Source organism: Salvia splendens, chromosome 12 (genome assembly GCF_004379255.2).
Source record: "Salvia splendens isolate huo1 chromosome 12, SspV2, whole genome shotgun sequence".
NCBI lineage: Eukaryota > Viridiplantae > Streptophyta > Magnoliopsida > Lamiales > Lamiaceae > Salvia > Salvia splendens.
The window spans coordinates 16453067-16475884 of record NC_056043.1 but is presented as its reverse complement, the minus strand read 5'-3'; the positions used below and the strand labels follow the sequence as shown (position 1 = coordinate 16475884).

General features: G+C 38.1%; 1 pseudogene; it reads left to right on the top strand.

Annotated features, from left to right (window-relative positions):
• Nucleotides 1-727: 727 nt before the first annotated feature.
• On the top strand, nt 728-12357 carry LOC121758005 (annotated as a pseudogene).
• The last annotated feature ends 10461 nt before the right edge of the window (nt 12358-22818 follow it).

Below are 22818 nucleotides of genomic sequence, written 5' to 3'. Positions count from 1 at the left end.
GCACATGAAATGATGTAATAAACTATTTGAATGAAGTATGTGTAGAAGCATTTGAAGTGTACTGGAATGAAGTAAAAACGTTGTCCAATGAAGTAATAACGTTTTGAATGAAGTAATAAACGTACTGGAATGAATTGTATTTTTTAAAGTGAATAATGTAATAACCCAGTTCAATGAATTCGAATAAAGCATGTGTTGAATCATTTCAAAACCTACTAGCAGTAAGTAAAAACAAACTGTAGTTTCAATGACGTACCGGAATGATGTAATAAACCTTCTACAATGAAGTAAAATGGACTTATAATGAAGAACAAAATAATTTACACATCGGTACATCTCATAAAAAAAACTAAATCCAACGACCCTAATTTAATTTTTTAATTCATTCAAGAAAATTAGTTCAATATTGATCACAACAACTCCATGAATACATAATCATTTGATTACTATAAATATAGTCACCCGCGCATTGAGCTATTAAAAAAACAAAATCAAATACTCCCTCTGTCCCATTATAAATGAAACGTTTTCCTTTTTAGTTTGTCCCATTAAAATTGAAACGTTTCCTAAAATGGAAACATTTCTATCTCTACTTTTTTATCTCTCTTACTTTACTCTCTTTTCATTAACTCACAAAATAACACTATGTTAAAATCCGTGCCGATTTCCAAATGTTCATATTTAATGGGACTGAGGGAGTACTCAACTAATTGCAGCCCATAAACTAATTCACCTCTACAAATTTCGATCACAAGGTTTTATTTTTTTACCGATTGCGATCACGCTTCAAATCTGTAGCATCCTAGAATGTACGGATTCGAAGCTCCTACCTTCAACATCCATGGCGGTTACCTCGAGGCCATCGTCCGGGGCCACCGATCCGGCCTCCTTACCGCCGCTGATTACAACAATTTATGCCAGTGTGAAACCCTAGACGACATTAAAATGCATCTCTCCGCCACCGAGTATGGATCCTACCTCCAAAACGGTTAGTCGATTCACTAAATTTATATTTCGATTGTTAGCCACCAGGTTTCAGATTTCGATATTAATGTTAGGATTTTGATCAAGTTCGTTGTTTGGTGGTTAATTTGAGTTTAATTCTCTTCGATTTAGTCCCTGATTTTGCTTTTGTGGGAAATTGGACCGGAAAAATGAATTATTTCGTTTTTTAGGAATGTTTCCTTGATCAAGTAGTTGATCAAGTTTACGTTCATAATTTTCGTTAATGAAGTGACTCTTGCTAGTTTTGCTTATCGAGTCATAGCCGTGAGCATTTCCAGGCTTTATCTTATGGACTGAAGATTTTATTTTATTTGTTATTCTTATCAAATAGTACTAATACTTTTTTTACAAGCCTATGATTAATTCTCCTTGACCTTAAAAGAACTTTCTCGTTCTTGTACTCAGTAAGATACTTGCCTGATTCTTCTTGGTGTTTGTTGCCAAATGCTGCATACAAAGTAGTTGGTCTCTGAAGTGGAGATTTGCTCATTTCATTAACAAAGTCAAACATGTTTTTTAATTTGGTACACTTTATTTTTTGTCGTATGGTGGTTATCTCATCCTTTTATGCTTCAACTCTTTATGGTTGTCTTATGGAATGCAGAGCCCTCTCCGTTGCACACAACAATGATAGTGGAGAAATGCACCCTTAAACTGGTTGACGAGTATAAGCACATGCTAACTCAAGCTACTGAACCACTGTCAACTTTTCTAGAGTACATAACGTATGTATATATCTCTTCCATAGAATTAATTTAAACTCAATTTGATCAATTTAATGGATACCATTATGAATTATCCCATCACATTACTTTGAATAGATTGTATGAGCAGTGCCATTTCAGTCTCATTTTAAGTGGTTTATTTTTTGTAAAGGGGAGTTAAGGTTTAAATGTTTATGCAAGTTGATCAAACAAGTTAGTGTATTCATTTATTTGTTTTCGCTTTTAAAAATGGGACTGCTATTTATATTCTGGGAGAAGAAGAAAGTGGCAGATCTCCCAAAGTGACGGGATTCTTTCTGGTCAAGGTGAAAGCAAAGCCATTTCCAGATTTGTAGTTTGTCATCTTTTAAGATGTGCATGCGTATTGTACATATCTTTAGTATGTGAATTTGTGAATGTTATAATCTTATACTCTATCTGTCCCCTAAAAATAGAAATTCTTTCCTTTTTGGTCCTTCCCCTAAAAATAGAAACTTTCCTTTTTTATGAAATTTATTTCCTTCCAATGAGTTGGGACCCATTTTCCACTATCACACTTTTCTTTTTATCTCTCTCTTACTTTCCCAATTTAAAACCCGTGCCGTTTCAAAAGTTCCTAGTGCTTTAAAATTATATGAAGTGTTTAATAAGAGCCAGCTATTTTTTGGTGTCTATGACAGCATGAGACATGCTTATTTTGTTTCCTTGGTTGATAATCAGATACCCCATTTATGTTATTTACCTATTTTTTAAACCATGAGTCTTGTAATACTAAAATGATTTCTAGAGAATTTCTACGTTCTATTGATGCATGTGTGAATTTACTCTCTTCCCAAGCTTTATGATACTTGTGATATCTGCTTTACACTACCAAAAGAAAGGAAACAGAAAATCATTGTTGACCTGAATCGTTTGGCTCTTATGTAGATACGGTCACATGATTGACAATGTTGTGCTAATCGTCACTGGAACTTTGCATGAAAGAGATGTACAAGAACTGTTAGAGAAATGTCATCCTTTGGGAATGTTTGACAGGTTACATATCTATTCAAACATCTGAATACATATATGAATTTTTGCACAAAATAACTCAGCCATTTGTTTCTACAGCATTGCCACTCTGGCTGTAGCTCAGAACATGAGAGAACTATGCAGACTTGTGCTTGTCGACACACCATTGGCTCCATACTTCTCTGAGTGCATAACTTCTGAGGTCTTGACTAATTGCTGCCTCCCCCATCTTTAATTTTCCAAAACTCGGATTATTGTGTCCATACAAAAACTGATTCTGGTTTGACTTTAACACTGCACTTAGAACTACTCTAAGGTATGAGATAAATGCAAAGGTAAAGAGCAATAACTACCATATTTACCTTTTTTTCAAGAAACTCATTCTCTAGTGGGAAAATTATTTGAGAAGGTTTGTGCCTTTTTCAATTTTGAAGAGGCATATTAACCTCTTCTCTGACAAAAGTAAATATAGTGACAAAAGTATATATACTAGTTATCTTTGCTTACCTTTTTCGGGTTACCTTCTTCCCTTGGAATTTACGACTTCCTCCATCCCAACTAAGTTTAGGTAAAGCTTTTGGTCACGGAGATTAAGAAATTGTGTTGAAAGATAGGAGAGATGGATGAAATAGGAGAGATAAAGAGCGATTAAAGTAGGTGATGGAACAAAGTAAGAGTGATTGAATGCTTTGGTTTTTGTAAAAAAAGGAAATGACTCAACTTAGTTGGGACATCCCAAAAAGGAATACGATTCAACTTAGTTGGGACGGAGAGAAGACTTTTTAAGAAGGTTTTTTTCCCTTCTGAATAAGTAAATGAGAAATATATACCTTCTCAATTTACCTCTTTCCTTTTGGAGATGCTCTTATCTACTACTCCCTCCGTCCCAACTTAGTTGAGTCATATTCCTTTTTTGTATGTCCCAATTCGGTTGCGGTATATCCTTTTATTGAAAAAAATATATCATCTAATCACTCTTACTTTATTCTATCTCCTACTTACTCTCTCTTTTTATCTCTCCTACATTATTTTCTCTCTTATTCTATTTTACCTTCATTTATTCCATTTAATCAATTTCTTAATCTCTATTCTCAAAAGAAACGCCCCAACTAAGTTGAATGGATGGAGTACTACTCAACATCATCGTCATATTTCTTATTAATGAATAAATTTATGTGCCAAAATACATGAACACTGCAGATATGTATTTCAGGTGTTTGAAGTTTGAACTTGTCTCTTATTTGGATTCTTTTGTAGGATTTGGATAACATGAATATAGAAATCATGAGGAATACACTTTACAAGGCATACCTCGAGGATTTCTACAGGTTTTGCCAAGTGCGTGCCCATTTACAGTGTTTGAAACATCCTCCTTTTCTATATTTTTAACCTGCTTTTGTATTTTTTTATAATTTCAATATCTGCATTAGAAACTCGGTGGGGCCACTGCAGAGATTATGTCTGACCTCCTGGCGTTTGAGGCTGATAGAAGAGCAGTCAATATCACTATAAACAGGTTCAACTCCCATGAAAAATTTCTAGTAAAAGAGTTTAAGTAAAATACTTTGAGTCCCTCTCATGTTTCTTTCTCCAGCATTGGCACTGAGCTTATCGTAGGAAACTGTATTCTAATTTTGGCTTACTGTAAGGATTCTTCATATTTCATCATGTAGTTTTGTGATTGATCTTTTCCTTCCACTAACTCATTCTTATTTGATAGATATCCTTATGGTCATGAGGAGCTTGCTATTTGTGAGGATATAGACCAGGTGCTTAATTACCTTCCTTCATATATACTCTCTTGGCGGAAGAGTTTTTAATATGTTTTTAGGTCTGATTGCTATGTTGAGGTTTTGTTAGAAGTTATATGTGTGTGTATTGCACCACCACCTCCAAAACAAGTAAAAAAGATGAGATGGGCCCAGTGTTGTTAAATGTGCTACTGGGGTGTGGGGCGGGTGAAAATTGCCAGAGGTAGCAGTGGCATGCGAAATTGGGGGGGAGCTGGGGTTCTGGGTCGGAAGGGTGTTGCTGGGGCTATATTCTGGGCTCCCTAATTTTGTCTCCGAAATAGATTTTATCCCTAGACCAGGCCCACGTTTTAGCTCAACCCATTGTTTTAGAACAAAGCTAATCTAACCCTACTCCTTCAGTGCTGTTCCAGAAGGCGCCTCTCAAATTACTTCTTCCCATGATACTCGAGCGGCGGTGATCCCTCCCAAAATCGACGGGCAGGTGGCTGGCTGTATCCAAACTCTAGGTGGTGGCCAGTTGGAAATCCTGGTAACGGTGGATTGAAAAATTAGGGTTTCAAATTAGTTTATTTTATATTTCTGCCTGATTCGCGGGGTGAGCGCCCAGTTTCCTCTCAGAGCATACCTTAGAGAAGTTACACCAACTAAAAATTAACTAAAGAAACATTTATGACTGAATATCCTCTTTCTTCAGGGTCTTAGAGTTTGGAATGTCAGCTATGACATTATTTTTGAAGTGTTGGGAAATAGGATAAGTCAAAGAAATTATTCTGCTAAAAAATTATTTACAGTATGATTCTTGATGATGTTAGGGTGGACTGGGGAGTGGTCCGCCCTAACTGATACACATTAATATCAGCAGCTGTTACTTGCGGTTACAAAAGTAAGTGGAGGAGACTCCTTTATGATTTCCTTTATGCTGTTATGTAGGAGGATATTATATATTTGTGCTTGAATGTTTGTTGAGGGGAGAGAATATCTTATATATTGAACGACCGAGGCTTTCCATGAAGAAAGAGGGCCTTCATTTGAAGGAGTAATCTTTTATTTCAATCGTACTTTCCATTCCATTAACAAAGTGTGATATGTTTCCATTCGCTTTATTTCTCCAAGACTTAACTGCTCGATAGATCATTGAATAAACTGTCTCTAGACAAAAAGACAATAGCACACCAGATGTATGACAAAATAACTAAATGACCCTATTGCAGAAAACTGATAGGAAAGGAATGATAAATGATCAAAGAATTCCCTTCTTACAAGGGCGTCCTTGGCCAATGCTAATTAAATTTCCAAATGCCAATGCTAATTAAATTTCCAGACGTGACCTCTCCCTCTGAAAACTCAAGGGGTTCGTACTAAAAACTCTATCAGAATTATATCAGGATTATATCCGAGAAAACTACTCACACTCATGCAAGACCATGCAAGCTCCCATACAGTCGACCATACGCGAACATCTTCTCATGCAGCTGGAGTTAGTTAGTTGGTTGTGACAGCTGGAGTTAGTTACTTTCGGTTATGTAGTTAGTTGAGTAGTTAGTCGGCTAGCTTAGTATATAAGATGTACTTTGTATGCTTTCATAATCAATAAATAAGATCCAATCTTTTCTCTCCAAAATATCTTTCTTCTCTCATTCATTTCAATCGAGTCAGCTTTATCCTCTTGTTATGGTATCAGTGACAAAAATGCTTCCGCCTCCTTTCCTTCATATCTTCAAATCTTCAAATCTTCATATCTTCAAATCTTCAAATTTCCGATCCTTTTCTTCTCTGATCTACTCAATCTCAGATCTCTCTCTGATTTTTTCAATGGCTAATCGAAATCGTGTGGCTCAACTTCCAACCGAGGACACATCCAGTCCTTACTTCCTTCATCCGAGTGACAACCCTGGAATTAATCTCGTTCCTCAACAGCTCACTGGATCAAACTATGCTACGTGGAGCAGATCGTTCACCACTGCTCTCCTTGCTAAAAACATGCTCGTTTTTGTTGATGGATCCATCCTTCGTCCTGCTCGTGATGATCTCCTATATCAACCATGGATTCGATGCAATAGTATGGTGATCTCATGGCTACGCAACTCGTTATCTCAACAAATTTCTTCGAGCATCATGTATCTGGACGATGCATATGCTATCTAGTTCGATTTGAAGGAACGATTCTCCATAGGAGATTCAGCTCGAATCTACCAGCTCAAACAACAACTCATGTCTCTATCTCAAGGATCATCGGATGTCAATACATACTTCACCAATCTACGCATAGTTTGGGATGAATTCAAGAGCTCGCAACCGATTTCATGGTGCACCTGCGCCCGATGCACCTGTGATAGTGCTTCGAAGTGGAATCAGTTTCAGGAGAACGATTGCACAATGCAATTTCTCATTGGACTGAATCCTTCATTCTCTCAGATAAGATCTCATATACTCTCAATGATTCCTCTTCCTTCATTATCAAAAGCGTTTTCTTTGGTAATTCAGGAAGAAAGACAGAGACTCATTAATGGAAATGCTCTATCTACTAACTCTTCTCCAATTCCAACCGCTAGTGAATTACCTTATGCTAATGCAGCCTCTTCATTTGGCAGAGGATTGAACAAATTCTTATGTTCTCACTGTGGAAAAACAAATCATCCGGTTGAAAAATGCTTTATTCTCCATGGCTTTCCACCAGGTTTTGGCCGAGGCAGAGGCAAACCTCCACAATTTGCTGGTTTTCCTTCACATGCTTCTGGTTTTGCTGGAAATCCAAACTCTCATCAGCAGAGGTCTATTAATCATGTTGAAGACACTGCTAATTTGCCAAGTTTTGATCAGTATCAACAGCTCAACAACTTATCAGTCTCTTGCAAAGTCAAAAACTCCACAATCTCTCCACACCAGCAAATACCTCAGCCAATGACCTATCTACTCAACCCTCACCTCAAGCTTCATCATCCAGCAACTTCTCCGGTACTGTTTCCTTTACTCCTTTCATAAATTCTACCTCTTCATGTTCCAGTTCACATACTTGGATTCTAGATACATGTGCTACTCACCATGTATGCTATGATCAATCTCTCTTCACTTCTGCCGCACCTATTTCAAATGCTTCAGTCAATCTCCCAAATGGTAATACAGCTCCAGTTACCCATCTAGGTACTATACAACTCACTCCTCTCATTACTCTCACTTCAGTTCTTCATGTACCATCATTCTCCTTTAATCTGATATCAGTAAGCGCTCTCACTCAAACATCAACTTGCACTGTCATCTTTACTGATAATGCCTTCCAAATTCAGGAAGCTTCACTGGGGACAGTGATTGGGAGGGGTAATCGAGTTGGGAACCTATACATCTTTGATATTTCAAAAGCATCTCAGCCTTGTTCAAGTTCAAATGTAACACATTCTTTCAATTCTGCTTCTGTACATTCAACTGTAAGCCTTGACCTATGGCATCAACGTTTAGGTCATCCCTCATTCAATAAATTGAAACTTTTATCCACCATACTGTCTCCCTCAAACTCTCAGTTCACTACTTGTCAAATATGCCCCATTGCCAAACAAAAGAAGCTTCCATTTCCTGCCTCAACATACACTTCTTCTGAAATTTTTGATATGATCCACTGTGATATATCGGGCCCCTTTTCCACACCTACACATGATGGTTTTAAGTATTTCTTAACCATAGTGGATGACTTCTCACGATTTGTTTGGACCTTTCTTCTCATCCACAAATCTGAAGTACAATCAGTTCTCACTCATTTTTTTGCCACTGTCAATACTCAATTTTCCAAGAAAATAAAAGTCTATGAGGAGTGACAATGCCCCTGAATTCAATCTCCATTCTCTCCTCTCATCATATGGGACTATTGCTCAGCATTCTTGTGTGGAAACTCCACAACAAAATGCACGGGTTGAAAGGAAACAGCAACATCTCCTTAATGTAGCCCGCAGCCTTCTTTTTCAATCCCACTTATCTATTTCATTTTGGGGGGGGGGAATGCATTTTGACAGCATCTTTTCTTATCAACAGAACACCATCTTTTGTCCTTCCAGAAAACATAACCCCTTTCCAAGCTCTATTCAAGAAAGCTCCATCCTACTCAAATCTGAAAACCTTTGGATGTCTTTGTTTTGCATCCACCTTGGATAAGAGCAAAAACAAGTTCTCTCCTAGAGCCATCAAGTGCATCTTTATTGGATATCCATCAGGCTATAAAGGATATAAAGTCATGGACCTAGATACTCATGAAATTTTTATCAGCAGAAATGTATCTTTCCATGAGACTGAATTTCCTCTCTTCTCAATCTCAAGTCTGTTTTCCCATCTTCACTCCATACTCCCACTGACTCTATCATTTCTCGGATTCCTTCACCTCCTGATACTTCTTCTGATCCTCTCATACCTCAACAAGCTCCCATGTCTACTACTTCAAAATCTGGCAGACACCTTAAACCTCCATCCCATCTTGCTGATTACATCTGTAATTCAGTCACCACATCTTCGAAATACCCCATCTCATCTTATTTCTCCCTATTAAAATTATCTCAGCCTTACCAAAAATTCATCATTCTACTCTCCACACTCTCTGAGCCTTCATCATATAAGAAAGCCTCTCAAAGCCAAGAGTGGATTTCGGCTATGCAAGAAGAGCTGCAAGCTTTGATCAGAAATAACACTTGGCTTATCACTTATCTACCCCCGGGTAAAGTCTCCATCTCTTGCAAGTGGGTATATAAAATCAAATTTAAGGCTGATGCCACTGTGGAGAGGTTTAAAGCACGTTTGGTTGCCAAAGGATTCACTCAACAAGCTGGTGTTGATTATCATGACACCTTTTCACCGGTTGCTAAGCTCACAACAGTTAAATTGATGCTATCTCTTGCTGCTATAAATGGTTGGACTTTAGCTCATTTGGATATCAACAATGCATTCTTATATAGAGATTTAGAAGAAGAAATTTATATGACATTGCCTCCTGGTTTGCTCATCACTGACCCCCCTCCCGGCTCTGGACAGCTTGTTTGTAGACTGAAAAAGTCCCTTTACGGCCTCAAGCAAGCCTCCAGACAATGGTACTTGAAGTTCTCTCAAGTTCTCTCAGGCTTCGGCTTAACTCAGTCAGCTTCAGACCATTCTCTATTCTACAAGTATTGATCATTTGGTAGCTACTTTGGTGTTGTCATTTACGTAGATGACATACTTGTGGCTAGTAGTGATGACAACATTATCTCTGAGTTTAAGATTTTCCTTGCTGAGCACTTCAAATTCAAGGACTTGGGCTATCCGAAATATTTCCTTGGCATTGAAATTGCTAGGAACAAATCTGGAATTTTTATCTCTCAGCACAAATATGCATTAGATCTGGTCTCTGATGCTGGATTACTCGGTTGCAAGCCTGCCTCTACTCCTATAGGATTCTATCAAGCAATTACAAGTTGATGCAGGGCCTCCACTCGAAGACCCAACAATTTATAGAAGACTAGTTGGAAGACTTATATATCTCTGCATCACACGCCCAGACATCACATTTGCTGTTAACAAGCTAAGCCAATTCCTCTCTAAACCTTGCTCAGATCACCTTGTTGCTGCTGAGAGAGTTCTCAAATATCTCAAAGGCACAGTAGGGCATGGCCTATTCTACTCAGCCCAAGCTGATCTCTCACTGAGCATCTTTTCTGATGCAGATTGGGCTGGATGCCCGGACACCAGACGCTCTATATCTGGTTTCTGCTTATTTCTTGGTACTTCACTGCTTCTTGGAGATCCAAGAAGCAGCACACAGTATCTAGATCCTCTGCTGAAGCTGAGTACAGATCTATGGCACTTGCTTGATGTGAAGTAGTGTGGATCATTGCCTTGCTGAAAGATTTTGGAATAGAGATAAAGAAACCGGTTCCTTTGTATTGTGATAGCCAAGCTGCGGTTTACATCAGCTCTAACCCTGTTTTTCATGAGCGTACAAAACACATTGAAATCGATTGCCACACGGTTCGTGATAAGATGCTTGAAGGAGTGATCACAACAGTCCATGTACACAACAATATTCAACTAGCCGACATCTTCACCAATTCTTTGGCCGCAGCCCCTTTTCACAATTTACTTATCAAGATGGACTTCAAGAGTCTATATAGTCCATCTTGAGGGGGGCTATCAGAATTATATCAGGATTATATCCGAGAAAGCTACTCACACTCATGCAAGACCATGCAAGCTCCCATACAGTCGACCATACACGAACATCTTCTCATGCAGCTGGAGTTAGTTAGTTGGTTTAGTTGGTTGTGATAGCTGGAGTTAGTTACTTTCGGTTATGTAGTTAGTTGAGTAGTTAGTCGGCTAGCTTAGTATATAAGATGTACTTTGTATGCTTTCATAATCAATAAATAAGATCCAATCTTTTCTCTCCAAAATATCTTTCTTCTCTCATTCATTTCAATGAGTCAGCTTTATCCTCTTGTTAAACTCCTATCGTCTTTGAAAGATAAAGATAAACCTAAATAATTTTTAAAGAGATAACCTAATTCTACTGTTACTATTTATCCAAAGATAAACATATTTTAAGATCTTCCATGATGAGAACTCTATCTGTTTAAATCCAACTCTATCTTCAATTCTTGATCTGTATTGTCATAAATATCCGTGAACTGGCGAAGTTTTCAATCGCCTATTCGGATGAAAGGGGTGAATACACATATTAAGACCTCTTCAATCGGAAAATTTTGTTCGAACCAAATTTGCACCATTCTTGTTTTTGTTAGGGATTTGATCCCTGTATTTCCTGCAGATATTCTCATAGTTATCTTTTGTTATTATTTTATTAGTTGATAGATTTAAAGAGTCTTGAGTCATTAGTCTTCTAGGTTTAGATTTGCTCTAAAGTTGTTGATTAGAAGTAAGAGTCTTCATGTAATTGATACACATAGCTCTTCTTTAAAAGACTTGTGTCTTGGAAAAATGGTTTGGTTAGGATGGTAGTTCGTAGGGCATCACAAGAGGTTTAGTTTCTGTTTCTCTATTATTCGGTTTATGTTAATTACATTCTATACTCTTCATTTCCTTCTAGATTCATTTTCTGTATTTTTTCTGCTCTATCCAGCCATTGGTTCAACTTGATGGATTGGAGTAGTTGGTTCGAGCGTCAATGCCAAGTTCGACAACATCTACCTCAAGTTCAATGCTCTGGATGCATGGTTTGACTCCCAAGATGCCAAGTTTGATATCATTCTGCAGGAGTGAAAAGAGGGTCGCAGCCTGGCCTGATCCAAAAAGGCATCAGCTTACAATTCCCAAAACCAGAGAATACCCATCCATCCACAGCGGCATCAGTGACCACGATTGGCAGCAGCAGATCCTGCCGTTTCCGCTCCCATCATGCTTCCATCCAATCCTCTACCTCCACCCCCTCTGCCCATGTCACAGAAGCATTTTGCTCAAGTGGCCTCCACCAAGCAGTCTTCATTAGCCTGGTTCTTCCCACCCCTGTATTTGTTACTGCGGATGCTACGTTCCCAACTCCAGCACCTACACAAACACAGACTACAGCGGCGTTTTTCACGAATGGCCAGAATTGCATCCTCTGCGTACGGAATTAATACATATCGATGCGCCCCCTTGGATGGTTTCTGACAGCGGGGCAATTGATATGGATCGATTCCCCCTGTATTGCATATTTTCCTTCTTGTCTTTTGTTATAGTCTATAGTATTAGTTTATTAGTTGTTGATTTGTGTAAAGAATCTTAAGCTTTAGTCTTCTATGTTTAGATTTACTCTGAAGTTGTTGATTAGAAGTACGAGTCTTAATGTAACTATTATAAAAACAACCTATCACAAGCGTACTACTTGTTTGGAAAGATATATAATGTTATATTGCTATGGAGCTTTGTTTGGGTTCTTCATATTTGGTTTTTCTTTGTTATTTGTAACTAGTTTTCCACCCGCGCATATGCGCGGTACCATATATATAAGATTCCATAAATATATAAATATTTTTTATTGAGACATTGTTCTTTAATTTCACAGTACACAACCTATCACAAGCGTACACCAACTTAAATATTAGCACTAAATTTACGAAAGAGAAATAAAATTTTATAAAAACAAAATAAATACTCAAAAACAAGCCTGAACCCTTAATGAAAGATGAAAATTTTGGCTCGACAAATTCACTTGATATACAATAAGACCAAAAAAAACAATAAAATTAAGTCAATCCAATCCAATTACCGGCTACAATATATAATCAGAAATTCAATATATAAAGAAACCAATTTATACTCAAATACTATAGTTTATATGTAGCAATAACTATACAAATTCATTAATAAGACCCAAAAATAACTTCTCTATAAATATATCTACATGCTAAAACATCTCAAATTTTACAACAATCAATCATTCGATAATTGAGAACTAACGACTGAATTATAGTACTAAATTAACAAAGACAATCCCAATAAATCTATAAACATAATATCTAAGTATAATTCTAAGATTCTAAATAACCAACGCTAATAAAACACAAAAGGATCCATATCTAGAGTCTAAAAGTTAATATTGACTCCGCTAATATATTCACTCGCTTTAAATGGATAACAATTTCAAAGTTTCGTGATTGAATTATTTAGGCCTCACGGGCATGGGTTGGGCCTGCATAGCCCATTTGGCCAATTTAGCTTCACTATCAGATCATCCATTTTATTAAATATTATCTTCGTCTACAAAAAATAGTCACACCTCTCCATTTCCGACCATCCATAAAAATAGTAGTCTTATATTTAAAATGAAAATGACTTATAATTTATTAATCACTTTTTATCTTGTTCTCTTTAATTTATTCACATTTAATTTTGGTCTTTCATGTTTTACTCATTTTATTTCTTTATGTCATATTTTACGAAATTCGCATCGGATGCAATTTGCACAGATGACTTTTCCATAGTTAGAGCGAAGTTAGGTTAATAAAAAAACAACACAAATTGAACATAAGAAATGTAGACATTGCCTCAAAAAAATCTCATTAACACATTCCTCTCACCGATATGGTATAATATACAATTGATTTTAACTTTTAACCTTTTCAATCATGACAGGGGCGGACGCAGAAAATACTTTTGGTAGGGGTTGTATATATATATTGCGTACACCATTCGTTCTTTATATTGATTATAAGAATGCTTGGTTCAGAGCTTTCTTATTGAGATATTATAATCACTCTTGGTTCATAAGCTTTCATCATAATTGTGAAAAACAGTTCCCTGTTTGGTTCCCTGATTGGTGGAGGAAAATGGGATCTTCAATCCAAATTCTCCCCTCTGATGTTCAACAAGGGTTTCATACTTTTGCTGAATATTCTATTCTAAAAAATTTCCAGAAATTTATCATGTTCCATGCGGAATTCAAAGTCCCTTGGAATTTAGCCTGGGATTTCAATTTTGAAAAAATCTTTCCAGATCCTACTCCTTTCTCCTTGACAAGTGTCTATAATGTTAAATGGTGGGTTAAGTTCCAAAATCATAGTGGAGCTGAATCTGCTGTCAAACAATTTTTTACCACTTGTGAAAAGGTGATTTTCCAAAAGGACAAGAAAGAGAAAAGTAAGGCAGAAAGAACAAAGAAGGCCAGTACCTCGGAGCCAAATAATTTTCTGGATAACCTTCCAGAACATATCAAGAAATATTTCTTTGATTTTATGGCTCAAAAGTCTGTCTCTTCAAAATCCAAGTCTGAAGAATCGGTCTCTTCTGATCCTATTGGGGGTCAGGACCCCTTTGATTTTTGATGACAGGTTTCTTTAGAAAGAAGAATACTGAAGCCTATTCTAGGTTTCTCATTGATAATATCAAGATTGATACCGAAATGGTTATCTCCCTTTCAGAGATTGCAAAGATTGTTCTTGCAGTCTCTCTGGAAGAAGTGGATTTTCCATTTCTTAGAGAAACCATTGATAACATTTTTCATAGAACCAATAGAATCAAAAGGATGAAAAGAACTCTCATCCTTTTCATCCATTGATAACATTATCTCCATTATTACTACAGCCTGACCGATGCATCCTTTTCAACGGTTCGATTTTAACTCAGATGGCTCCAGGCAGCAATTCTTAATGAAGAAAGATGTTTGGAAGAAATGTACAAATACCGAATAAGAAGAAATCATCATATGGATTTCTACCATGATAATGAAGAATGGAGACGTTGCAAATACATCAAGAATTGTAAAGATAAGATTCGGTGGATTAACATCATATTGGCTGCATAATTGCTTTATGGGCCACTTTTTTCAAAAAGCTCTCCTCTCCAAAGTCAAGAATGACGGCTACTCCAGAAGAAATCACCACGTAGCCACTCTTTTGTAAATAATTGTTTGTAATAGTTTTCCCACTATGTAAATTATTGTGTTTTACGTCACTGCTTACGTTTCTGTAAGATACTGTACTCCTATGTAGCCAGGGTTGTTGGCTATAAATAAGAGGTTTTCTAGGAAGAGAAGGACACCGGTTACTGATCTCAAAAACATTGCTCTTCTCCCTCCTTCCCTCTGTTACCTTGAAGTTTAATCCAAAGTTAGTTTTCAAAATCTCTTTTCTTTCATACTGTTTTCTTTCATTATGCAAACTGTTTTCAATATATCTTTTATACTCCATATGCTGTTTAATAACGGAATAATTTATCATAACATTTTGATCACAAACAATACGGTTCTGACCAATACACTATTACACAACAAGGCTTCTGCCAATACGTGTTCTAACAACAAGGTTTTAACCAACAAGTTTGGTGATTCAAAGCTATCAAGAGATAACCTGAGATCAAATGGTATCAGAGCCATTTCAATGGCGGTAATGGATGTTAGTAGTTTTATAAATTCAACAGATTTTACTATGGAAAATTACAGTTAATTCATTTCCATCCAGTTTTCATGATCTATCTCATTATTATTTCTAGGACCCATCAAGGGTGAGCCTCAAGTTTTATGAGTTTATCTGAAACCAGTTGGGCCACGTAGTTCTTTGAATGGACAAGATAAGCTCCATTGAACTCAGTACTTGCCTTCAAGGTCGATTATCGATGAAAATTTATATGAGTTGAACAAGAGATGTTATTATTGTCCAATTGGGTATTCAGGAGCCCTTCAAATTTTTAGTCATACTCTTCTGTCTGAATATTAATTCCTATCCAAGTTAACACTGTTAGATTAATCATCGAGTTATTGATACGAGACTATCAGGAAAGGCATAGTATCAATTTCGTTCAGATACGCATGATGAATAAGTCTTTATTGACACACGTGCAGAAAATGATACACCAACCAGAAGCGTCGCATAACCGACAGCACAAAACATTAAATATTTCACATCTATGTACCGCTTGTAACAAGCTGGTAGAAGATTGAATATTATGTTATGTAGAGAAGTAACTAGCCTTGAGTAGAAAAATATCAAGGAATATATGTTGATTAAATGACATCCGATGACGTAAAAGACCTATATAACTGTTTGATCGATCGAAATGCTTATTCCGAGTAGGATAAGTAAGCCACAAGAACAAAGACTCAATCATGGTTATGTAATGAAAGCCATGGAGAAAATGCGAGTACATTCGTAGTTTATGTTTGACGAAACAAATCCCATCAGCAAGAGGGATTCGTCTGAGAGGTCCAAGAAAAGCTAAAGCTGGAGAGACATTCGGGAAAGATGAACACGTGATAGCATCGCTACCCTCACCATCCCTACTATGAAGGGAAAATCGAAATTCTTCTTTAAAGAGTTATCTCAAGAGAACTGATTTAGAGCCCTATAATATAGACCAAGGGCAAACGTTAGCAATAAAATGCGAAGAAGTATTCTATGATATGCCACACCCCCAATTAAGCGGCCAATAAGGGAACTGTCAATAGAGTTTTGTGTTAATCTAGACATGAGATCTAGATCACTTTGAAAAGTCATGCTAGATTTTTGTACCACGAATCGCTCAGTCGAACAAAAGCGCACGGAGTCAGCAATGTTTGGAGAAAGAAGCCAACACCTCTGATGCACTATTCCAGTATTCAAAGATAAGCATGAGTAGGACCAAGTCTGTGCTAACTCATGACAAAAGGATCGCAGTAGGTACAAAAGTATCTCGAAAACTATGAGAGTAGACTACCCCAGCTAAGCGGGAGGTCCTAAGGTCAATCCGCTAGCTCAACAACTATAATTACGATAGATGCAAGCTTTAGAGCTCTATATGTGACGATGAAATCTAAGATGAGGAATGGCTTCATCAGCCAGATGAAATGAAACATTTATTGGATGACTTGAACCAGTCATATTATCTCAGTCACCATATAGAATGTCGCTTAATGAGTTAGGAGAACTTAAGATCCAGTTACAAGAATAAGTAGACCTGGGTTTCATCCGACCCAGTGTATCGCTATTGAGCGCACCAGTACTCTTCGTAAAGAAGAAGGATGGAACCTTGAGGATGTGTATCGACTATCGAGAGCTGAACAAGTTAATCCTCAAGAACAAGTACCCATTACCGAGAATCGATGACCCCTTCGACCAGCTGCAAGGAGCTGTGGTCTTCTCGAAGATGGACTTGAGATTGGGTTATCTTCAGCTGAGAGTTCGACATGGCGATATACCTAAGACAACATTTCGCACCAGATATGGCCATTACGAGTTTAGTGTAACGCCTTTTGGGCTTACAAATGCCCCAGCTGTGTTCCTGAACCTAATGAACCGCGTGTTCCACCCACGTTTGGACAAGTTCGTCCTAGTTTTTATAGACGACGTGCTCATTTACTCGAAGAACGAGAAGGAGCACGAGGAGCACTTGAGGACCACTTTAGAGACGTTAAGAGCCGAGAAGCTCTATGTTAAGTTTAGCGAGTGTGAGTTCTGGCTTAACGATGTGAACTTCCTTGGACACATAGTGACAGCGGAAGGAATCCTAGTGGACCCTGCTAAAGTAAAAGCTGTGCAACGTTGGCAGTCACCAACGACGCCCAATGAAATTCGGAGGCCAATGTCTCAACAGCTCAAGAAAGGAGTTAAGGTCGATTGGACCCCAGAATGTGAAGCAAGCTTCCAACTGCTAAAGGAAAAGTTGACCACAACACCAGTTCTAGCCATGCCGGAAGCGGGAGTCGACTATGTGGTCCATACGGATGCATCGAAGGTCGGACTCGGGTGCGTGCTGATGCAGAAGGGCAAGGTGATTGCATATGCATCACGCCAGTTAAGGCCGCACGAGTTGAACAACCCGACACATGACTTGGGAATTGGCAGCAGTGGTGCACGCTTTGAAAATCTAGAGATATCATCTCTATGAAGTTTGATGTGAGATCTTCACGGATCATAAGAGCATCAAATACTTCTTTGACCAAAAGGATCTGAATATGAGACAACGCAGATGGCTAGAATTAGTCAAGGACTATGACTGCGGAATAAATTACCACCCAGGCAAAGCTAACGTGGTAACAGATGTCTTAAGCAGAAAGACTGCACCTCAAGTGGCTACTTTCCTCACACAAGAGGAAGAACTCCTCAGTGAATTCGCCAAGATGCTACTGGAGATAGTAAGAGCCGCGGAAATGGTGGACAGTAGAATTTCCACCTTGGTCATAGAACTAGGCTTAAGAGCTAGAATCATCGACGCCCAGAGACGCAACGAGGCGTTAGAAAAGATTCGTCTCAAAGTGAGAACCGGAAAAGGGGACAGTTACCGCGAAGAGGCGGATAACGCCCTCACTTTTGGAGGAAGACTGTGCGTACCCAATGATGAGACACTCAGGAACGAGATCATGAGTGAAGCTCATGAGATGCCCTACACTGCCCATCCTGGAAGTACGAAGATGTATCAAGATTTGAAGAAGCAATTCTGGTGGGATTGCATGAAAAGAAGCATAGCGTCGTTGTAGAAAGATGCCTAGCATGTCAGCAAGTGAAGGCTTTACATCAACGACCCTATGGGAAATTGTAACCTATCGAGATTCCAGAATGGAAATGGGAGCACATTGCAATGGATTTTATGACAGAATTACCAAAATCTCAGCGAGGAAATACTGCCATCTAGGTGATTATAGATCGCCTCACAAAAAGTGCTCATTTTATACCGATTCGAATCACATTTTGATCTGACAAGTTGGCTCAGATCTATGCGCAAGAGATGATACGCTTACATGGCGTACCAGTAACGATCACTTCGGATCGAGATTCAAAATTTACTTCTAGATTTTGGATAAGCCTACAGCGAGAACTGGGCACTCAGCTGAATTTCAGCACAACATTCCATCCACAGACAGACGGACAGTCCGAAAGGACAATCCAGACGTTAGAGGATATGTTGAGAGTCGTAGTGCTAGACCGTGGAGTAAACCGGGAGCCAGTACTGCCACTTATAGAGTTTGCCTACAACAACAGTTTCCAGACAACTATAAATATGGCCCGATATGAGGCACTTTATGGAAAGGAGTGTAGATCACCGCTTTACTAGGATGAAGTCGGTGAGAGAAGGATTCTCGGACCAGACTCTGTAGAGGGAATGATAGAAATTGCCCGACGGATCCGAGAGAGGATCAAGGAAGCTCAACATAGGCAGAAATCTTATGCAGATGCTGGCAGAACCGATCTACAGTCCAAGGCGTGAGACAAAGTTTTTCTAAAAGTATCCTCGTCGAAAGGGATAACTAGATTTGGCATCAAGGGCAAGCTAAAACAGCATTTCATCGGACCCTATGAAATCCTAGAATCAGTCGGCCCAGTAGCGTACAGATTAGCACTCCCGCCAAGCTTTGGGAATGTGCACAATGTGTTTCATGTATCACAATTGAGGAAATATGTGTTCGACCCCAAACATATAGTACACCAAGAAGAAATGGTGTTAGAACCAGATTTGAGCTATGAAGAAAAGCCAGAAGCAATTCTAGATAGAAAAGTAAAAGAATTGAGAAATAAAGCTAATGTAACAGTGAAAGTCCTATGGAAGCACCATGGCCGCGAGGAGGCGACGTAGGAGCTTGAGGGCCAGGTGAAAGAGAAATACCTAGAGCTTTTCGCCTGACCGAGACAAAATTTCGGGATGAAATTTTTGTTAAGGGGGGTAGAATGTAATAGCCGAGATCTAATTTCTCAAGAATTTTGAAATAAATACTAGAAATTTGGTAAAGAATGAAAGAGTACTTGTTATTTCTTGAGTAAAAGAAATACAATCTAAATAATTTCACGCTAATAAATTACAAATGTTTGAAAGGAATACATATTAAATATTACAGAGACTCGTCTACATGAAGAACGAAAATTTAAGTCGAACTAGGCTATTACAATTTTGAGCCATAGTATGTATCTCAGGCTCAGTCTCGGCCCAGCTCAAATGGCCCGACGAACCGGTACACCCAAGGCGAGAGCCATGCTTAGCAGCCCTTTTTTTCTCTGCCGAGCACCAATCGAACCAACAAGAAAATGTATTAGCAAAACAAGAAAATTAGATAAGCCAAACCAAATGAGAATGGGAGACAATACTATTTGATGTGGAGACCGAAGACTCACCAAAATAGGCAAGGATGAAGGCTGCCACCACCAGAAATGGCCTGCCTTTCCAGCAGGTTGTCCAGCCAGTTCACTGCACAACGACAGGTGCACTCCACCCAGTGAAACAACCCTGCCCAGTTCGTACCTGCAAGACCACACCAGAGAAATCAGTTAGATTGCAGCATAGAGAACAGCCAGAGACTGGAGCTTTGTGGCAGCCACCATAACTTCACGAGTACGCCCCCATACACCCCCAAATTCAGTTAGAAAAGGAGCCAAAGGACTCAGGGTACATGCTCTGCAAAGTATTTCAAAATTCAGCAAATAATTAAGGCGGACTTTTACTAGCCAAGTAAGTATTTCAAAATACCTAAAGAAAGGAATCCGGGAATTTATTGTACCCGAGCAGTCTGGCAAGACGCCGAATAAAATAAATCTCTGATTTAATTAAAGATTTGAGATTTATGAATCTAGAAAGAAGGAAGTAAAATAATAAGCGCATGCTTAGGCATACATACATGCAAGATAAATAGTTACTTAAAGCCTAATTTAAGTATATTATTATTATAAAGGAACGTCATCGCACGACGAGTAATCTCAAGTCAGGAAGCGCCTGTTTTGAAAGAGTTTAAGCAAACGAGGTGGGCTTTTTCTTTCAGAAATGTGTTTTATGTGAAAGCATGAATATTTTGAGATGAGTTGTCATGCCTAGTTTTTATTTATGATTGCCTATCTGTTGGCTATGCCAAGCCAGTTAAATCGAATTCGGATCCTAGTACGACCGTAAACCCTACTCGTACTAGTGTACACATAGAGACCGTATGCTAGCGCTAGCATTGGCCGGTCCAGTGACCGTCGTGGAATGTGGCCACATTCCTGGTTCACACAGATCAGATATGGTATTTCATGAGAAGTTTTATGACTGCAGTCTACTTTCAGATAGAAATAAACAGTTTTAGTGACCGGGAATTGTTTTCAGAAAAAGCCCGTGTTCACTCAAGTTTGGCTGACAACTAGAAAAGAAATGTTTTCGGCATGAGCCCACTGAGTATATCAAGTACTCAGCCCTGCATATTGTTTTCTTAATGTGTAGGTTGATCGGTGTTGAAGTAGAGGAGGTGTTGGGAAAGAAAATAAAATAAGAAGTAAGGTAGTTGATGTAGTATGTCTTCACACATATTACATTGTTTTGGTACTCATCCGATGCAAGATCTAGAATTTGCTTTAGAAAATACTATGCACCCAGAAATTACTCTGATTCGATATGGCTGTACCCTTTATCACATTCAGACAATATTTCCCTTGAATGAAGTACCATCTATGATGAGTTTCAGACCATTTAGTAAATTTAGTCGCGAAATAGCTACGCTTTCTTTGACTATGGAGTTGTGGTCGTGACAAAATTGAAGTCTCTCTAAGACAAGTTTGATTAAGTGATGAGTTGTACTCATAAAAATCTTACCGTTAATGGGATAAGCATTAGATACAACGAGATGCACCTTAAAGAAACTACCACCATCAGTACCTTCTACAAAACACGAGTTGTGCATTAGAGCGACTCTAGTCTAGCACACCTCAAGGTGCAATGTTGTTCCAACACGTGTTGGAAAGGTGTCCAAGTAATTGGAATTGAGTACTGAGGTATGTTTTAAGGTTGTCCCAAATGATGTAAGGTTATAAGTTCTGTAATCTTCAAAGATATAATTCTTATATGAAGATCAAGAGATGAACTACAAGCCTAACAGCATGATACCTCTCAAGATAAAGAGAGAGATATCGGATTTTACACATTACCAAGAAGTCATACCATTAGACACTTTTGCACTAATAAAATCAACTTCAGTACCTAAGATTGTGAGAACCATGTCGTAGTGGGAGAGTTCCTTAGGATCATAACAAGTTCATGGGTCTAAGAGTGTCGCAAGACTCAATCTTAGATTAACTTGAGCATAATCCCTTTAACTACAAAGTAGCATTAGTTCATTTGGATATTCATCCTTGAAAAAGTGATAGATTCCAAACTACAATCTAAGGTAGACAAAATGTTTTACAAGATTTGCAATACTACCTATAGGTTGTGTCAGTCAGTGGGAGCTAGTATATTTGCAAGTGTAAATGTGGATCTCAAAAGGCTTGACAATGACAATGGGTTATGCCCAAAGAGAACAATCTTCTCGTCTGTCGTTGTGCCAGGATTGATTCAATCCTAATTGTCTATCAAAACTTACATAAATTAGAATGTATGTATTATGAATATCAAGACAGCCTTATATAAATAGAAATCTTGAGGAAATCATCTACTAGAACATCCTAATGGGTATGTAATTTAGGGCTAGAAACACATGATTGGAAGCTTATGAAGACCTTCATGGTATTAGGTAAGCATCTAAATCAGAGTATATGTGTTTTGTCAAAATTGTCAAATGTTTGGAATTTGACTTGTGCCCTTAAGAGTGCTATAAGCACAAGGAAGTTTACAGTGCATTAAATATGGTAATATTGGTATTCTATGATGATGAAATTTACAAAAGTTGGAAACAACTAAGATTGGCATATGGCGTAGGAAACTGGTTGTCTGCCCAGTTTAAGATAAAGGATTTAAGAGAAACTAATTACATTCTTAGCATCTCAGTCCTTTTAAGATTGCTAGAAAGAACGTTGATAATCTCTTAGGAATCCTATTTCTATACATTGCTTGGAACATTTTAGCATTAAAAATTCCATGAAAAGGTTTATACCTTTCAAAATGGAATTGTATTGTCTCAAACATGATGTGAAATGAATGGTGCTTCTATATATCTAGCTCCAAGACCTGCTTTGTGTATAAGTGGGAGAGTTTTT